At 42.5% G+C, this 18,855-nt stretch overlaps 1 long non-coding RNA gene across 2 annotated transcripts; it reads left to right on the forward strand.

Annotated features, from left to right (window-relative positions):
- Positions 1-562: 562 nt before the first annotated feature.
- On the forward strand, positions 563-10,744 carry LOC125946792 (uncharacterized). 2 transcript variants are annotated; one of them, XR_007467886.1, is made up of 5 exons: positions 563-1,854; positions 2,082-2,152; positions 2,857-2,941; positions 9,668-9,717; positions 9,804-10,744. It is a non-coding gene; the product is annotated as an uncharacterized LOC125946792 (long non-coding RNA). The 2 variants fall into 2 exon arrangements; XR_007467885.1 differs by lacking the exon at positions 563-1,854 and having other exon boundaries at positions 1,871-2,152.
- Positions 10,745-18,855: the final 8,111 nt, after the last annotated feature.

Here is an 18,855-nt window from a genome sequence, read left to right on the forward strand (position 1 = left end):
TGCACTACAACACAAGCACGCGGGCGTTTTTGCATTTTGCCTCCATCGAAATGCGGCCGCCGCAGCCAGGATTCGATCCCGCGATCTCGTGCTCAGCAGCTGCAAGGTTGGGTGTTCCCTTTCATGTTTCTCGTGGATGTAATGAGTGTTGCCTAAATAGGAGTGCCAGGTATACATATTTCTTCAAGCTAAATTGCTGGCTCATTTTGCACAGAGGTAGCATTTTGTGGTGGACTCAGTTTAATGCCCCATTTGCATGCGTTACTTGCACTTTGGATTTATCTCAGACGAAACGCGTGTGTCATCTGTGGTGACGCCAATACAAAAATTAAAATTGCGATTTTTCCCCGGTGGAACAGTCATGCCACCTATCATTACTACAGCGAAAGGCACCTTTCAATGCAGCAAATGACATATAGCACCACTTTTCTGTTGCAGTGAAATTAATTGGCGTTAGTATGGTTTACGGACACAATGCACACTTTTAATTTATAGTGTGGACGAAAGAGGCAATTATTTACGCAAATGTGATATTAAACTGAGCCCACCACAAAATGTAGGCTACCTGCATGCTAAATTTCAATTGAAATGAGCCAATGGTTTAGCTGAAGGAGTCATGTATACCTGGCACTTCTCTTTATCCAACACTGGATGCATCATAAACATCACAACCAATGCCTTACAGCTGTTACCGCGTGTCAGAAATTAAGTACCTCCAGGTTATAGGCAACAATGTGAGTGTGCAAAGGTTTTCATTGATCTTGCTTGTAGTATGTGTACAGCTATGTTTTTTTTTCACTAATGCTGCAATATTGCTGGCAACACTAAGTGCTTGCAGTCCATGAAACAAAACTGAAGCTCGTGAAGATTCAAGCAAATGTCTCATTATGATTTAGATATAGTATGGTGGCCTTGTACTGAGTTTTTGGGGCAGTGAAAGACCTGAACATCCATCAGGGCTATAGATTTGATCAACTTGCTGTACTGTAGCGCATATTTAAAGGAGTTGCTCAGCTTGCTCAGTGTAAAAATGGCTTCATGGCACTTCATTGTAGTAGCTACCAGCTTCGACTAGTAGATGCTACTAAAGGCATCACAGTGGCTACACAGCGGAAGAAATTAATGGACATGGAGTGGCCGAGACATGGCAATGTCTGTTCTCTTCCCATCATTTAATGCGCTTTGTAACCACAGCGAACAGCACCTAACTTTCCCCTCTTGCCATCCCTACTTCTGGTGATTGCGTTATGGTTTGACTCTTTTGTCTTGATGTCGCTCTTAGAAATTGAGTGGTACATACCATGTGTCCCACGTTTCTTATGCCAAAACTTGAAAATAGGCAAGTGCCACGTAGCTGGACAGAACCAAGGTAATGTTGTTTCCCGTTGCTTGGAGAAAGCTAGACAATTTTTTGTGTATTTTGCCCAATTCGGTCCAGCTACCTGGCACATGCAAATTTTTAAATTTTGGCACAAGTTATGCGGGAAAAATGGTATGTATAAGTGTTTCAAGCATAACTGATCCTACAAGTCCGTTTTATTGTCTTGCTGCTCCTCTTCTGTGTTTTCTTGCATTGCTTCAGCAGTGCATGGCTGTTTATTTGAGTGTCTCTGCGTGTGTATGTGCATGCACGCACAGTTCTCATCATATTTTTTCATTACTCAATTCTGCATTACATGTGGGCACCTGCAACAGCTGAAAGTTTATGCACAGTATTCTGCTAATCTAATGTAATTTAATTTAATGTACAGTCTTCTAAGCAGAAATGAGCAGAGTGCCTGAAGCCAACTTTTTTTTTTTTTTTAGATCAAAGTGCAGTTGGTTTAAATGTTTTCTTCATTGGCAAAAAGTTAGGTAAGGAAACCTATAATAATAGCATAATGGCTGTGTTGGATGTTCACCATTAGGAGCATGTTAAACAAAGATCTGATACAGTTTTAAGTGACTAGTAGCTTCTTTAGCTGAGAACCAGCATGTTACTATAGAAGTTCATGGTGAATTCAGTTTTGTGGCATCACCTTGTCCAAATTGTACAACATTGTGGTTGCTGGCATTGATCTATTTCTGCTGTTTGTATATAGGTGAAGCCCAAGGTGCAAGGACAGGATTCTCATGCTCCTGGCATGATTGGTTACCGATTGTACTAACTGTGGTAATTCTTTTCTTGATTCTGTTGTATTTAGCCTGTGCTTACTGTATCTGTAGTGCTGTTTGTGCATGACAAGACTTTTGTCAGCATTGATGTCTTTTAAAGTAAGCCTCGTTAAACTTGAAGCTAAGACTTCCAGTGTTTGTCTTCATTTTGTGAATAAACAGTAAAAAGATTAAGTAAATCTCTTGTAATTATTTATAATTTTTAGATGAATGCTGAATGAGTTGTATGTGTTTTGGCGGCTTGACCTATTGTAGTGTAACTACACCTATAATAGTACATTCGTTCTTGTCAGGTATACTCTTGCAACATGTTCCCACAAAATTAAAAAGGCAGCTTTTGTAGCTTTTTGATATACAACCTGGTTATTCTTTTTGCATAAGTGTAGCAGAGTACATAAAGCATGACTCATAATTTTGCTTCGTGTGGTTTCTGGTTTGCTTAGTTTTTGGATATTTTGTCACTGCTAGTCTTTGGCACAGCAATCTTTGTGGGAAAGTGGTTTTTCAGAGTTGGGAAATATTATTTTGTTGTTTTAATATAATAGGCTCTTGGGCACAGTTTCATTGTAATTTTCTACTGAATAGCTACCAAACACTGCCAAGTAGCTGCTGAAAATTGCTTTGGGTGCCAAAGATTAGCATTGACTTTAATAGTGAAGCAGCAGGATGCATAAATTTTTTTTATATTCTTTTTTTGTTCAGTTGACTCTAACTACCATGAGTCCAAAGGCCAGGTTGAGTCTGGGGCATTGGCGAAGGAATTTCCGAAGGCCTCTCAGCGTTTCAGGTAGATGATGTCGTGTACCTCTAGTCTGCATGACAGTCTCATGTTCATATTTGCCAGATGTTGAGAGGGAAAAGGATGAAACATTACATCATGCATTTTCATCATTTGGAGCCTTTATTCTACCCTTGATAAGTTGTGACTATAATGAAAGCGAAGTTTGGGCTTATGTATGGCAATACAAAGCAAAGTCTGAGTGCAGCCAACCCATGCACACATCAAGTCACTTACCTTTCCATGCTGTAACACACACACATGCACCCATACACCAGTGGTACAATGAAGCATTGTTGAATTATGAAACTAAAATTTATTTTGTGAACAGTTTTGAGGGTATAACTACTACATTTAAAGGGGCCTTGAAACACTTTTCTATCATAGAATGGCCTCGAAAGTATGTCGTCCCACGAATCTCATGGCACAAAAATTTTTCTAATCCTTCAACTATAAGTTATCGCACCGATACCTGGCTTTCTCTCTCTTTTCGTCTCTGCTATTGCACTGGAAGCTACGCAGCAGAGAAGCCAAGAGGGCAAAGCCCCAGCCAAAAGTTAAGTGTCACGGCAGTGAAAGGGCTCGTCGCAGCATCCCATGGCGGCCGCGGTAGACTACGCTACGCAGCACGCCGCTGCCATCTCGGAGGCCACGTGCAGCAGACGTAGCTACGCAGAGTGCAAAAGATGAAATGATTTTTCTATCATTTTGAGATCGCAGACATATTTATTTAACTTAAAATTAGCAATTATGTATTACTGAGAATGTTCTCGTGATCACGAAATAAGCCAAATAGCATTGGTCGGCCAACTGCTTTCGATCAGCTTTCGATGACGACATTGCAGATGTGAGAGCAAGCTTATATTTGGCTCGCATGTTCACAGGAGCCTTGTTAACAGATCGGCAATGTTTATTAAATAGGTTCAAAAAAGTGTTTCAGGGCCGTTTTAACCTGCTGAGATGACTAGAGTGTTCTTGAAACTGTTGGTAAAATAACATTTAAAGCTTCATGATTCGACTGTTCTTTATGGTGCCATCATTCTGTTCCAAGTGACAACTGGCTCATTGAACTTCCACCTACTGCATAGTGTGGTGCAGCTGTCTTTACAGGTCTCTGCTGTGTCATGTTGCTGGACACTGCAACTCTTTAATGTGACAGTTCTCTCTTTTTTATTTAGCATTTTTACTTATGAAGGTGACATTCATTTCTGACAAGCCTGTCATGAGACAGCAAAACAGATTGAACCTCTTCCTTTCTTTTTTATATGTGATTTAGAGCAAATGAATTCTAGAAGGCTGAACAAACTTCCAACATATTTAATTGTTTTGGAGGGGAGGACTTGTAAGGTTGCTTTTAATTGGTACTCTGTAGAAATCTTGCGTGGCCTCACCAGCTTATAAAGTATATTCAGTAGGCAGTGTATTGCTAAAAATGTTCCCCAAAGTTTGTTTTTCAACACTTGTAACACTTAACGAGGCCCGAACCACTTTTTATTGAAGTTGAGAAATGCATTTGAAGTTAAAATAGACTTAGTTCGGAAATACTTTGCGGCAAAAAGTACGTCAATGCATTCAGCAGAAGTGGAGTTACTCGCAATCAAAGGTCACCTTTGCAGTGCTTTCACTCCTTCTTCGATGACTTGCACTGCGAAGGCTACAGCAGAGCGGGGCGTGGCCACAACGCGTGATCTACTGAACATCACTGTGGCGCGCAATTCAAATTTGATTTTGGATGTTCACGTAGACACCACCATTTCTGATTTTGGTGCCTACGAAGCGTCAAATGCAGTTTTCCTCAGCGAGCGGACCATGCGCGACGGCCAAGGCGTCTAGCCAGGAGCGATTAGGAGGGAGTGCACGCTGGCAAGCATATGTCTGGTCTGACGTCTGGTTTGAGGCTAGTTGAGTGTTCTAATATCATAAAATTCGAGAGACCGGACAGCAATGACGCCAATAAGCAGTCTGGATAAAGTTTAGTTCATACGTGGCGGCCGCAGCCGAGCATGAGCACAGGATGGTCGGCTTCTTTTGGAAGTATGTAATTCTTATTGAAATTTGAAAGCAGATTTTCACTTACTTCAGTCTGTTTATTAAACTGTGTCAATAAATATACACAGTAACAGTAAGAAGTGCACTGATCCAAAAACCCTTCTTGATTGATGTCAGCTATTGGCCAATAGTAGCCGTGTATGAGAGTATGCTATATGATGAAATATAGCACCCAGAAAGGGTGAGGAAAAGGCTTCTGTTGAAAAAAGAATGTTCGAGAAAAGGGTGACTTCGCTTGCGAGTTCCATGTGCCGCACACGACTGCAAAATTTGGCTGAGATGTTCGCAGCAGCATATGCTATCCGCAGACTGTATTTTTTCACCAAGCCCGAGGGGTGGTTCAAGACCCTTTAATGCTTGTTTTCTTAAAATAAAGCTACTCTTAGTCATTTTTAATATCTCATATGGCATAGACTTTCACTAGTCTTGCATGCACCACATATCAGTAAAGGTGGGTTTCACGAGTCATTTCGTTTTCTAGCAACGTAATTTCACTTGTGAGGCATAAGAGGTGTAGACCAAAAAGGTGAAAAAGTGGCAGCAGACCAAAAACAAGGGTAGGTGGTGAATATTTTCAAGTTCCTTGGTATTATTTTGTCATTGCCTGATGTACTATCGGCGTCAAATTAAACTTGAACAGCGTAACGCGTGGCGCAAGCATAAGTGAAGGTATAGTGCACGCCGTCCAGTCATCACCATTGACAGGCGCGCACATCCGGTTTTGGTGCTGCGCAATCCCCCTCTACTGAGATATTTTCGCTTCTGGTTTGGAAAGGGAGAAAATAATATTGCTCTTTACGGTGCATACTGTTGCACTGCCCGCTGAAACCAGTAGCGCACCCAGGAGCTCTGCCAAGGGTGCGTTGATTGCATAATATGCAATTTCCTTGCTTTAGCCAGAGAAATCCAACAGCAAATAAAATGCCTAATAACTACAATAATATAATGACATCAAGGGTGATAACTATGTTTATTTCTGCAGCATTTAACTCAAAGTAATTTAAGAGTGAATGAATAAATACAAGACAGTGACATAAAGTTTTTCCTAATCAGGAAAATTCGACCTCAAGCCATGTCCTGAAGTGTAATGACAATGTGAACAGAGCACTGAAGGTACACGTTGGACTGGTGGGGCTGGACGCGTGGGGGGGAGGGTTACAACACCCCCCCCCCCCCTCGTCGGTGCGCCACTGACTGAAACTGTAAGTTACGTTGTCAAATGAAACGTGCATGGCGGTGCGTGTGGTGCAGTTTGCATCGTCATCGTTAAAGATATCCTCGCTCATGCGGTTTGCCGCTTGTACGCGGCATTCGTTCTTTCGATGGGCAATGTTGCGCAGCGCGGTATCGCTGGTAGCCGCAATGGTGGTCGGCGTGTGTGTGCTGAGCGAGTTTGGCCGTTTCACTCCCAAACCTGCAGCGCTTCGCTTATATTCCAGCGTTGCAGCGCTTTCGGCGTGTACCGTCGTGCACGTTTCATTTGACGCCGACAGCACTTACGGTTTTGGCGCCCTGTGCGACAGTATGCGCCGTAAAGAGCAATATTATTTTCTCCCTTTCCAGCCCAGAAGCGAAAATATCTCAGTAGAGGGGGATCGCGCAGCGCCAAAACCGGATGTGCGCGCCTGTCAATGGTGATGACTGGATGGCGCGCACTATACCTTCACTTAGACTAGCGCCACACACTCCACTGTTCGTTTCATTTGACGCCGATAGTACAGCATACATGCATTCACGGATCCAATTTTATTTTTGCTTGGGAAAGATATGCAGATTTTAAATAAACATGAGACCACAAGAAGTTCAAGAATCGCATCTGCAAGTTTTGCTAATTTTGTTGTTTGACAATATATTTTGACAAGATGTTTGGAAGTTTTATTATTAAGTCTGTGTACAACCCAATTCAACGAATCACTAAAGGCAGGTGTTGACGCACGTCATATTATGCCAGATATCTCTGGTACATATAAATTTCAGCAGAAGCATGTGCCTGGTGTGCCCCCTACCTAGGTGGCTATGCCTGGTCATTGCTGACACCACATCGGGTCGAAGGCCTTGAAAGCCGCAGGGGAGGGGAGATTGTTGGCTCCTTGCTTCATGCAAAGAAATAATATTGGGCTTGCATGTTCACAGCAGCATTGTGTTCAGATCAGGGGTATTTTCCTCCTGTGTCCAACAAGTGTTTCAGTGCCCCTTTAGTGTGTGGCCTTTTGAATGGGCATACCGGGCACTGCATCTGCCTGAATTGTGTTGCATTCTAAGGCATATGACAGGATTTTTTTTTTCAGGCATCTTGTGTATCTGCTGAACCACCAACATGGTGAAATGCATTTTGTCACTCCCCCAGATTTTCAGCTAGATCAGAATATTTGCACTGCTGAAAAAAAAAAAAAGTATTTAATTTCAAGGACGGACATGGGATCTGGGGAAAAAATCTTTGTTTACTCTAGACACCTAAAGCTTTCAATCAAATATTGAATCCTTTGTACAGATTGTAAATATGCAAATAGCTTTTTTCTAAGTCAATCCTATAAAAGAACTAAACTAATTCTTGAGTTATAAATTTGAGAGATGAGTTGCAAAGTATGTGCTGCAGCAAGAGAGCTAAAATTAAGCAGGTATGTTTCTGAATGTCTAAAGAGTGCAGCTTGACATTTTATGTTTCTATCTATATTTTAGACGAAGTCATGAAATTCTGAAGTTGCAACATTGAAGGTGTGAACTTTTTATCAGTTTTTTTTTCTCGACGTTTTTATCGACTTTATAGATGCGAACTATAAAGGGGGGAAAAAATTGAGAGGCACAGAAAAGACCGTCTCTTGCCCTAACAGGCACAGAAAAGATGCTCTTTTCTATGCTTTACTTGTGCACAGAAAAGCACAAGTAAGGAGCATTTTACTTGTGTGTTCACAAGTAAGATGCTCTTTTCTGTGCCTTTACTTTACTGTGCCCTTTTCTGTGCCTGTCAATTTTTTCCCTTTATATTTCGCGTCCTAAACGTTGATAAAAAATTTGGAGGACGCTTGAGCTTCAAGAGTGGAACGCGATAGCATTGAAAGATCCCTGGCTGCTTATCAGGCTTCCCGGCAACTGAATTGTTTCCTCGTATATTCAAATTACAGTCCGACGTTATCACGTCTGTAGGTTGTGGTTAAGTCGTACTTAGCGATTTTTTTGACAGATTTTACTTTGAGAAATTCAATTTTATTCACTAATGCCTTGGGCCACGCGGAGGGCCTGTGCGGTTCGGGTTGTTCGGGATGATTATTTCCGCCAACGACGCCAGTGTGCCCACACCGACACCGAATTTGCTGCGACACGGGGCCCTTCAAGCTATCGCGTTAAAAGCATGACCCAACTAGCGTAGCAACAAGTAGTGTGAATTTTTGTTTGGGATTTCTAAAAGATTTCAAAATGTTGCCATGTCCTAAAACACTATATTATAGTGGTTCTGCACAAGACTCTAGCATTCAGGAAAAAAAAAATTGGGGTAGTTGAATGAGTAGCAGAGCCAGTGCCACCCCAAAAATTTGCGACTTCCAAGTAAAATTTTTTGAGAAAAACGCAAAAAAACGAAGAGTGCTAAAATATACATTTCAAGTTATATAAACCAGGTAGCTTTCTTCTGAAGCAGCATTTAAGATCGTTTTTAACAGGAAAGCTAGCCAGAAAGATGCTCTTTCAAGATAGCCTGGCTTTGATAAGAGGTTTTGGAATGGCAAATGGTGCAAAAGGGGTGATTTTCAGTGTTTTCATAGTCATATAAAGTATAAATACAGTGTTTTTTCCTCAATGACATGTCGTTTTGAGCTAGTTTATTTCCAACAGGGGCGCCATGGTGTGTAGATGAAGAAATAGCAAATGAAAAGTAGGTTCTTTTGTTTTTATTTCTAAGACATATGTCCCCCCTTAATAAGTGTCAGAAGATGGCAACACCTTTCTTTTACATTCGAATAATCATATCCTAATGCTTGTAACAGATATGAAATGTTTAGGTTATTTGCACTTTCTTGTAGAACATGGAATGCAAAGAACGTGACATGCAAGTTTAAAAACTCTAGTTTGCGTATGTCTGAAGATATGAACATGCAGAGTGTCTGAAAATAATGTTTTTTCTGTGTAAGGCAACCTACAACTTTAGAAATTACTTTTGTTATTGGGATGGATGCAAATAATGTTATTTTAATAAGAGTTCCAAACATCTCATCAGAACAATTGTTTTCAGTCATGTGATGTCAACAAAACTAGCTGCATGCATAAATGCAACACTGCCTTCTAATGGTCTACAAGCTGTTAAAGATTAGCATTTTCTTTAGCATTGGTGAATGTGGATGTGTGCATTCTACACATCAGCCAATGAAATAAAATTATCAAGTTAAAAATGTAGACCTGCCATTCTGTGTTGTGTTATTTATAATCACCCACATGCTTTACTTAGCCTGATTTTTATATAATTTTTTCAGCTAAGTATTTTGCCGACACTGGTGCTTGTGTGGCACTGACAGTAAGTAGTATACAAGGCTAATTGACACCTGCCCAAGGGTATGCTCATTATCGTATACGTAACATTGTTCTAGTTTCTGCCGTCAATTTGCCCAATAACTGTACGATTACATTATTTGGTATTTATAGCTGATTATGAGGAGGGTGACATTCAATAACACTTTTTTTTATATTTCATTTTAGGAAAACTGGCTTTCTTGAGTGGCTCGAGCCAAAGGGTAACATTTGAAATGGTTGGTAGCATTGGATATATTCTCAAATTTCCAAATATCTTAAACAAAATTTTTTGACTTACCATGTGTGTGTCTTTTTTCCATAGATGCCAAGAGGTCTTATATTTTCTGACCATGAGTAGCATTTCAGCTGGAGACACTGGCATTCTTGCAGTCCATTCTTTACCTGCATCACACCTTGTTCACAAAAAAAAAAGGGGGGGGGGGCGGTAAAAAGGAGGACTTGTCTAAGTATAGACAAGTATAGTAGTAAAGTGATTTCCCATACTTTCAGATACATCAATGTGGCCACCTTCAATATACTCCTCATCAGACACAATACACTGGTTGCATCTCTTCTTCCTTTGGGTGAAGCACCCTTGGAAGACCTCTTCTGTTAAGTGCTTTACAATCCATGTCATTGCCTTTTGAATTGTTGTCACATCCCCGAAATGCGACCCTCGGGAGACCAGTTTGCATTTGGGAGGAAAAAAAAAACTCGCAGGGTCTCTTATATTATCCCTAAGATGACTTGAAGGCGAAAGCCCAAGTTCCGAAGCATTACAGAAGGATGCATGATGTACACATCCCCCTTAATTCGTTTAGTCTACTTTGCTTAGTCATTCCTCGTAATTTGTTTACTCATTCTCTTAATTCGTTTACTCATCCTCTTAATTCGCTTGTGCATCCTCTTAATTTGTTAGTCATCCCCCTTCATTTGCTTAGTGTACTTTGCTTAGTCATCCGTCTTAATTCCCAAGGTCACGGGTTCGACTCCCACCCAAGGTCGTGGGTTCGAGTGCCTTAACTCTTAATTAACTGTGCCATAATTAACTTCATTAACATCAAAGGTAGTGGGTTTGAGTGTCTTAATTACCTTCTCTTAATTACGTGTGCCTTAATAACTTGCTTGCTTTAATTACCACCAATGGTGGTCGCTTCAACTCATACTAAAGGTCTAGGGTTTGAGTGCCTTAACTCTATCTGAACTGTGCCTGAATTAGCTTCGCCTAATTACCACTAGAGGTGGTGGGTTCGAGTGCCTTAACTCTGTCTTAACTGTGTCTGAATTCAGCTTCATTCACACCAAAGGTCGTAGGTTCGACTCCCACCAAAGGTCGAGGGTTCGTAGCCTAATTCTCACCAAAGGCCATGGGTTCGATTGCCACTGTAGGTCGAGGGTTCGTAGCCCTTTTTGTACCTTTCGTGTTGCCAATGTGTTTTCGCTCAGTCGACTCGCTAATGAGACATAAGGCTTTCGCCTTAAAAATCGCATGGGGCTAAATTGTGAGTAAGGAGGATGTTCCAGTAAATTGCGCGCAAAAAAATCTCACACTATCAATGCATAGTACACAAGGGCATTATCGTGGTGCAGAATCCAGCGCCCCTCGTTCAATGAATTTGGTCATGCCCGGCACACACAATCTTTCAGACGCTTCAGGACTTGCACATGGGGGAAGAGCGAACGAACTTCTGAACGTAGCTGTACATTCCTCGCCAGTAGTACCGCTGTCGAAGGCGCTGGTAAGTTTTGAAAACTCCCGAGTGTGCACACTCTAGATTGGCATGGAAAGCTGCGCATATTTCGGAACGGAGACTGCGAGGTACTACTAACAACCACTGGCGCCCGTCGGGGTTATAAAAGCGTTGATGAAGCAGGTTGTCGTGAATGGCGAAATGGTGAGCTTGACGACACAACATGGGAGTAGTTGGTTGTGCTGATGAACCAGAAAGCAAGTCTATAAGGGAGGGAATCCAATGGTCTTTGTGCTGCTCAGAAGCGATGGTGGTAAGGTCGAGCGAAGAAACTGCAAACTGGGATAGTGAGCAGCGCAATGAGCAGTGAACAGGCTTAAATTTTTGGGACAGACCTCATATATTCAAGGCAGTGGGGTGAAGTTGTAATCGCTGTGATTTAGCATTAAGATACTTTCTTTGTGTTTAGTAATTTTGTGTATCCATGTGCAATGAGGTCTTTTTTTCCCCTTCCCTTTTCAAAACAAAATGCTGTGAAGTGACAATATTCTATGTTAAAAGGCTGCCATGTAAGGTTCATGCGCTTCATACTTCCTTTGAAGCTTATGTGCCTATGATCACCCACCTGCTTTACTTAGCCTGATTATTATGTAACCTTTCTAGCAAAGTTTTTTGGTGGCACTGTGGCCTGTGTGGCACGGACACCGAGCAGCTTGCATAATCTGTGTGTGGCTTAGTCTGCATTTGAGTAGTGCTATCACTGCTGTTTAAATTTTTTTTATGGTGCCTGCCAAACATGACAGCCTGCAAGATCAAAAGAGTTATTGGAAAATGTTAACTGCTGGATAATTTGTGCACTTCTTCGAAGAATTGTTTGGTAAAGCCTCCAAGACAATCGTAAGGAATATGTAAAGGTGGAGCTACTATGTTGGGTGTTTCTGTGACAGTTATAGACCATCATTTTCCCCCTATTTTTTACTAATTTGTTTGTTGTTTCTGTAAGTACCTCTATATGTAGTAGAGTTGAAGTGCAAATTGACATAGGTGACAGAGAACCAGGCACAGACAAGTGCTTGTCTGTGTCTGGTTCCCTGTACCCTGTGTCAGTTTCGTGCTTCAGCTATACTGATGGATTACCAACTACCCCACTCCCAAGCCTTGCTACCTCCATATAGGTGATCACGTGTGACCACTGATGTCGTGACCATGCTTAGCCTGTGCTACATTGCATTTTTGAAAAGTGGCATTGTGCTGCAGAGAGGGGAGTCAGAGAGGGCAGAAGAGTGGCCGGCATATTTTTATTGGTAAAATATACAGGGTGTCCCAGCTATCACGCAGCACGATTTAAAAACAGAGGTACGGCGTTACGCGAAGCAAACCTAGTGCGTATTGTTTCCAGTACAGTGGAGTAGCCGCCACTATATTTTTCGTTAGTGAGATTTAATTAATTGTAATTATTTATCTAACTCGAGAAGTACTGTCCTAATTATCAAAGCGTCAGTGAGAAAGTTTTAGAGCAACATGAAAAACTCTCGATACAGCTTTCTGTTGCTCAATACGTGCTACATAAGTGTTTTTCCGAGCATGAAAGAAGCCCGCGAATACACGCAAAGTGCCTCGAGCGGCCAGTCGTGCGGCAATTCTGCGTGTATTCGCGGGCTTCTTTCACACTCGGAAGAACACATTTATGTAGCACGTATTGAGCAACAGAAAGCTGTATCGGGAGTTTTTCATGTTGCTCTACAATTTTCTCATTGACGCTTTGATAATTAGGACAGTACTTCTCGAGTTAGATAAATAATCACAATTAATAATTAAATCTCAGTAACGAAAAATTACTGGCGGCTACTCCACTGTACTGGAAACAATAAGCACTAGGTTGGCTTCGCGTAACGCCGTTCCTCTTTCTTTGTTGTTAGAACGTTTATTAAAATAATCATAAAAAGTTTCCGCCCCCAGGAAATGAATCTATCAGGGCGGAGGGAGGGGTAAAAGAGGAGGTTCAAATATTATTCATCATTTTTGAGTCTTGTAAAAATTGTAGTAACGACTGGAATATGAGGCGCCGTCTCTCGGGGGGACCAGTGGGAAGGTGCCAGGCGTCCAAATCCTGAGGCCTCAGCGATAGCCACCCTTCCCCCTACTCTTTCTTTAAATCGTGCTGCGTGATAGCTGGCACACCCTGTATATATATTTGCAGCTTTTTTGTCACTGGGTGCAACTTGAGTGGATGGAAGATTAAAAAGAATGTCAGCTTTGTGTTAGAAAATGTTCTTACATTCATTGCTGTGACGTGCAGCTGAAATATTACAGCAAGCAGTTATACACATTTTCGTTTCGATATATTGAAGGGCCCCATAATTATCCAATTGTCCCAGTAGCCTGATTTCAGGATACTAGGACAGTTCCATATTTTATTAGTGCAGTACCAAGTAATCATTGAAACACCTAGCCAGCTACTGGTTTTCATGAATATATCATGGTACACTGAGACAAATGATACATTCTCTCAATTCCGGCTAACGACCAACAGGAGCCATGCGTCACAAACATAGGGGCGGAGAAATAAAACAATAGAGGTGTGGCAAATATTTGAAATTTTAAATCGAATTGATTAGTATTTGCTATTTGATTTGTACTTCACTGTTCAAAATTGGTGAATATTTGTTTCTATTCGAATATAACAGACAACAGCAGTTAAGTCTCGTGGGAAAATATTGATGCAAGTGAACACTGTGCCGAATAACTAGGCTGCAGCAGACCTGCACTTGCTGCACAGAGGCAGTAGTTCCTGATTGAATGCATGGGAAAATAACTTGCTTGATAATTTCCAGTCATTGAATAAGATCGCTTCTCATTTAGGGAGCCTATATACGAATTTGTTGTTTCAATCTAGGCAAAGTAATTTATTATTTAAATAGTATCACCATATTTGCATCCCTTTAAAGCAATGTATGGTGCTATAGTATCACATATCTCTCCTCCTATTCTGCATCTGGTAACATGCTGTTTGCTTGTTTCTCATTACTGTCATTATCATGGTGTGCCATAACTGAAAGCAGTTGTTTCTCATTTTTAAGTTGACTGAATGTTCAATTGTTAATGGCATAACATGTACATATCAAATAATGTATGTAAGCATCTGTTTTTACCAAATGGACTCTGCACAAACTTCGTTTCACTTTTTTTAATAGTGAGAAAATATTCAGCATTCGATTCAATATTGGAAGGTCATGTTTCTCAAATATTTGTATTCGATTTGATTAGCAAATTTCTTCATTCAACAATAATACTAAACAATAAAAACAAACCAGCACACAGCTGCAATTTCCCAACAGGGCCGGCATTCGAATGTGGAAGGCGCATGAGCATTCGCATTCGATGGCAGCCTTGTAAAAACTTTCACAGGTTGATGAAAGCTGCTAAGTGTCAGCCGGTCGCTGCAAAAATATATGTGAGGCAGCACAGTATAGTTGAGTGTCAAAAAATTTCTTCAAGGTACTTCATGTCATTTTCCATGGTTAGCAGTGTTAAGTTTATATTAGCCAATCTTGGGGTAGAGAGAGAGACGTGATAACAGTTGTGTGTGTATGCTGTGGCTTTGTGGTACGAACACTCCCTTTAGCCTTTAGGAGATGCACAGCACAGCCACTTATTGTTGGGGGAAGCACACCCATTGCAGGGTAGAATGGCACTTTCATGGGGGCGCCACCTACTTAATCGCACTGATAGAAAAAATGTTAGATAAAGTCTCGAGGGCTAAAATTCCTTGCCCTTTAAGTACTGAAAGCACTTTACAACTTCAATTAGTGTAGCAAGGCCCCATTAAGGCTGAATGATGAGTGCGGAAGAACAAAATATTTGTCACCATCGATGATGGAAACCACTCGAACCTGCTGTGGTGGCGCAGTGGCTATGGCGTTCTGCTACTGAGTATGAGGTCGCAGTGGTTGCGGGTTCGATTGCCAGCTGGCTGCGGCGACCACATTCTGATGGGAAGCACATTCCATGTTTCGCAGGTCAATTCATCTGCAGTCTCGTACCATGGCCTCTCTCATAACCCATGTGCTGCCTTGGAACATTAGACCTTATCAATCAGTTAGCGCAAGCAACAACTTGACTAACTGTACTTTATGGAAAATCCCCCTGCATTTGCATCGCACAGCCGTAACTAAGATTTCAAGAGGGGCCTTGTTTCTCGGTACTGTGTATGCATCAAGCTGCCCGACCGATTCTACATACCTCTATTCGTGTAGACCGTTGCTGTCTCTTTGTACAGGTGAAGGGATTCGGCGGTGCAGCTTTAACAGAATGCGGGGAATTTTCTGAGTGGCCTACAGTTCCCAAAATGTTGGCAGCATCCGTGAGAAACAAGGCCGTCAAATGAAACGTTGGTCTGGCGGAAGTCTCAGGTTTTGGTGCACACGTGATATAGGGTTTTCGAAATACGAGAATGCAGCGTCACCTTCTCATCCACGCATGTGTACAGCGTGAAAAGGCACAGAAGGGCTTCGAGTGTAGGCTACCGACGCTTTCGCTAACCTACCCGTTGTCGTCGCCACCTTGAGGACAATCGGTGGCTTTGTCATGGGCCAGGGAGTGACATAGGGAGCTCTGAACCAGTCTTGACTGCTTGAAACGAGATGTTGCCGTATAGTCTCCTCTTGAAGCATTGATAGCTGGCAGAAAATGAATTTCAAGTGAGCTGGCGCTAGTTATATCTTGTGGCAACATCCACTTGCCGGCGCAATGGTGAAGCAGGCTGAATGACAGTGGTGTTATGAAATGATGCATTTCTTTTTCTTACGTTTTCCTCTTGTGACAGCGGTAAAACTCTTTCCGATGAATGAGCAACTCTATGTTATAAAGAGATGGGGGCAGGCAATGTTGTAGCGTAGGGTGCACCTGCACCATATACCGCCTTCTTCCCAGGATTCTGAAAGAGGGAGGGATGTCAAAATCACAGCCTCCTGATTCACTGCCTGCCAATTTGCTTCAAATGCATGAAAGCTAGTGGTCATCTTTAATGGTCCACAGCTTCAGCAGCCACAACATCCCAAACATTCTGTACTGACCTTGCTAGAACATGGGTTTTAGCCTCTCACTGTGTTCTCTTCCGCGTGCAACTATGAACAGGGCCGCTATATTGTAGCGATGCCTTCCGCTCGATTCTATGCCACTCTTATCATCCGGCGCTGACGGCCGGCTGAGCCTGTTGATAATGCGAGCGGAGCATCGCTCTGACCACCGAAGAAACGCGAAAAGGCATTAGCATCGGAAAAAGCATCGCTACAATATCACGGCCCAGGTGTGCAAAAAAAAGTTGACGTCACCCGAACCGCCTCTCCAACTGTTACCAACACCTTGGAAAGTGCCACCCACAGTGAGCTCTTCATTCCTCCCCCTCTTCCGTGCCAGTTTTGGCACCACTGGGCAGGTACAAATATAAAAACACTGGAGGTAATGCTAAAACTCGCCACGCAGCTGACCTTCCTCACAAGGTTGCGGTCAGCCAGAGCTGAGCAGAAAAACAGATGTCTGTCCGCATCACAGTGTCGGCAGGACAGGTGCACATGCACGCTGTTCATATTGTTCAATATGTTGGGGTTAGTATGTTCTTTCTCCCGTGCAAGGCCTTCGGCAGCAGTGGCAGTCACAGCATAACGAAAAGCGCTTTCGATGCCCAATGTGATTGTGCATGACGGGTGCGTGCAGTGCTCATCTTTCTGATATACCTCACGCTTGCGCCAAGCTTCAAGGGACACTGAAGAGAGGTACTAAACCAGTTAAGATTAATCCTTAAATATACATTTCTGATTTTCCAAGCCTCTACATAGACCAGGGCCGTGATTTTGTAGCGATGCTTTCTGCTCGATTCTATGCTACTCTTTATAATCACCGTTCACGGCCAGCTGATCCCATTGATAACGCGGGCAGAGCTGTGCCTCTGACCACTGAAGAAGCGCAAAAAGCGCGAAAAAGAATAGCATCGCAAAGGCATTGTTACAAAAGCGTGGCCCAGTCTATTCACAATTTAAGTGTCTCTTTACATTCTGCAAGTGTGAGCAGCGTCAAGCGCGATGGATTACAATTTCTCCTGCTTTATAACTGACCTTATTCTGGTGCACGGCATAGCTGTTCTGTTGTTACAAAATTAATTGCGGTTGTCTTGTTCGTGTTCTTTGAAACAAATCCCACTCCGAAATACTGCTGCCCATGGAATGAAGGAATTAGTTGCCGATTATGTCAGATCGACAAATAATAAGGAAACCATTTCCCGATTGAGCGTCTCGTAAACAGCTGAGATGTCCAAAGCTGACATCTACTCCTTGGCGCACGAGCGACGCTGGTCAATACGATCGTGCCTTGGTGGTGGTCTTTTATTTGTTGCGGTGAAGTAGTTGCGCAAATGAAGTTATGCTACGTTAATTTTATGGGGTGCACTACTAACCCGTGTTTGTCGGGTCGCTGTGTGCAATTGACCTGCTAGCTCGTTCCCTCCCCCATATCTTGTTTTAGTCGTGATACACGGCGCCAACAGTTGCAGCAAAGCATTCGCACACACTTTTGAGGGGGGAGTGGTTCATTAACCGCATGTTTTTGTTCTCCATGTAGGCTGTGGCACACTAACTTTGGCACGCTGAGCGGCGCGCTATTGCCGTGTTGTCAAGTGCGGATAATCATCTTCCCTACTGTGAAGCAGTGACTGAAATATCCGGGGAATAAGCCGCGCTGCAACGAGATACCCAAAAGAGCAATTAGATGGGCCATAATAGTGCAAGGCACGAACTTTAACTGGTTTGAAATTGTTAGGTCAGGTTCGCTGAAGGCAGTTTCTCACTATATGGCCCACTTGCTTTTGAAAGCTGCGGAATAGATGTTTGAAATAGCAAATTGTTAGTGTGCAACATTTCATTTGGGTAAAGGCAAGCACGTAGGATTATACGAAAAATCAGAGCGTCTGTCCTGTCAACTTCCTCTGCTTCCATCTAATCCCAGCGCTCACCTTTGCCCACACATTTAGAAGTTCCTGTATTGTAATTTATGTTTCTGGTTTCTCATCTGACATATAGTACCCCACTGCAGCACGATTCGCACTACAGTGTTGTCGCCATCTGGTTCAGATGACGGGAAATACTTATATTTGTCTTTAGGGTTCTGTGTTTCGCATTTCGACGGGAGCAAAATGCAAAAACGCCCGTGTACCATACATTGGGTACACGTTAAAGGACCCCAGATGGTCAAAATTAATTTGGAGTTCTCCACTGCGGCGTGCCTCATAGTCATATTGTGCTTATGGCACGCAAGACCCCAGAATTAGAGCCCATGTCACGTTTACGTCATGAGCTTTGCCTCATTTTTTAACCCCCTTGTTTGCTCTACGGCATTTACGGTAGCAGTTTTGCATGATGTGCATTTTGCTGGATTATATAGCAGTGTTTCTGTCGCTGCTGGCTATTTGTGCGCGGCAGACTAGACGTGTAACAGGGTTAGCGAGACCTGTGAAGTCGTCTGCCGATGACGAGAATTGCTACTGGAGAAAAAAAGATGCGCGGGCTTTCATCTCAATTTGCAGATGTTTTGGCGGTGTGCCCCTACTCGCCCGACAGAAAGCTGCAAGTGTTAAAATTGCTACGATATTTCACTTATGCCACTGGCAGTTTTCTAGTTTCCTCATTAAGA

This window comes from Dermacentor silvarum, chromosome 1, assembly GCF_013339745.2.
Source record: "Dermacentor silvarum isolate Dsil-2018 chromosome 1, BIME_Dsil_1.4, whole genome shotgun sequence".
NCBI lineage: Eukaryota > Metazoa > Arthropoda > Arachnida > Ixodida > Ixodidae > Dermacentor > Dermacentor silvarum.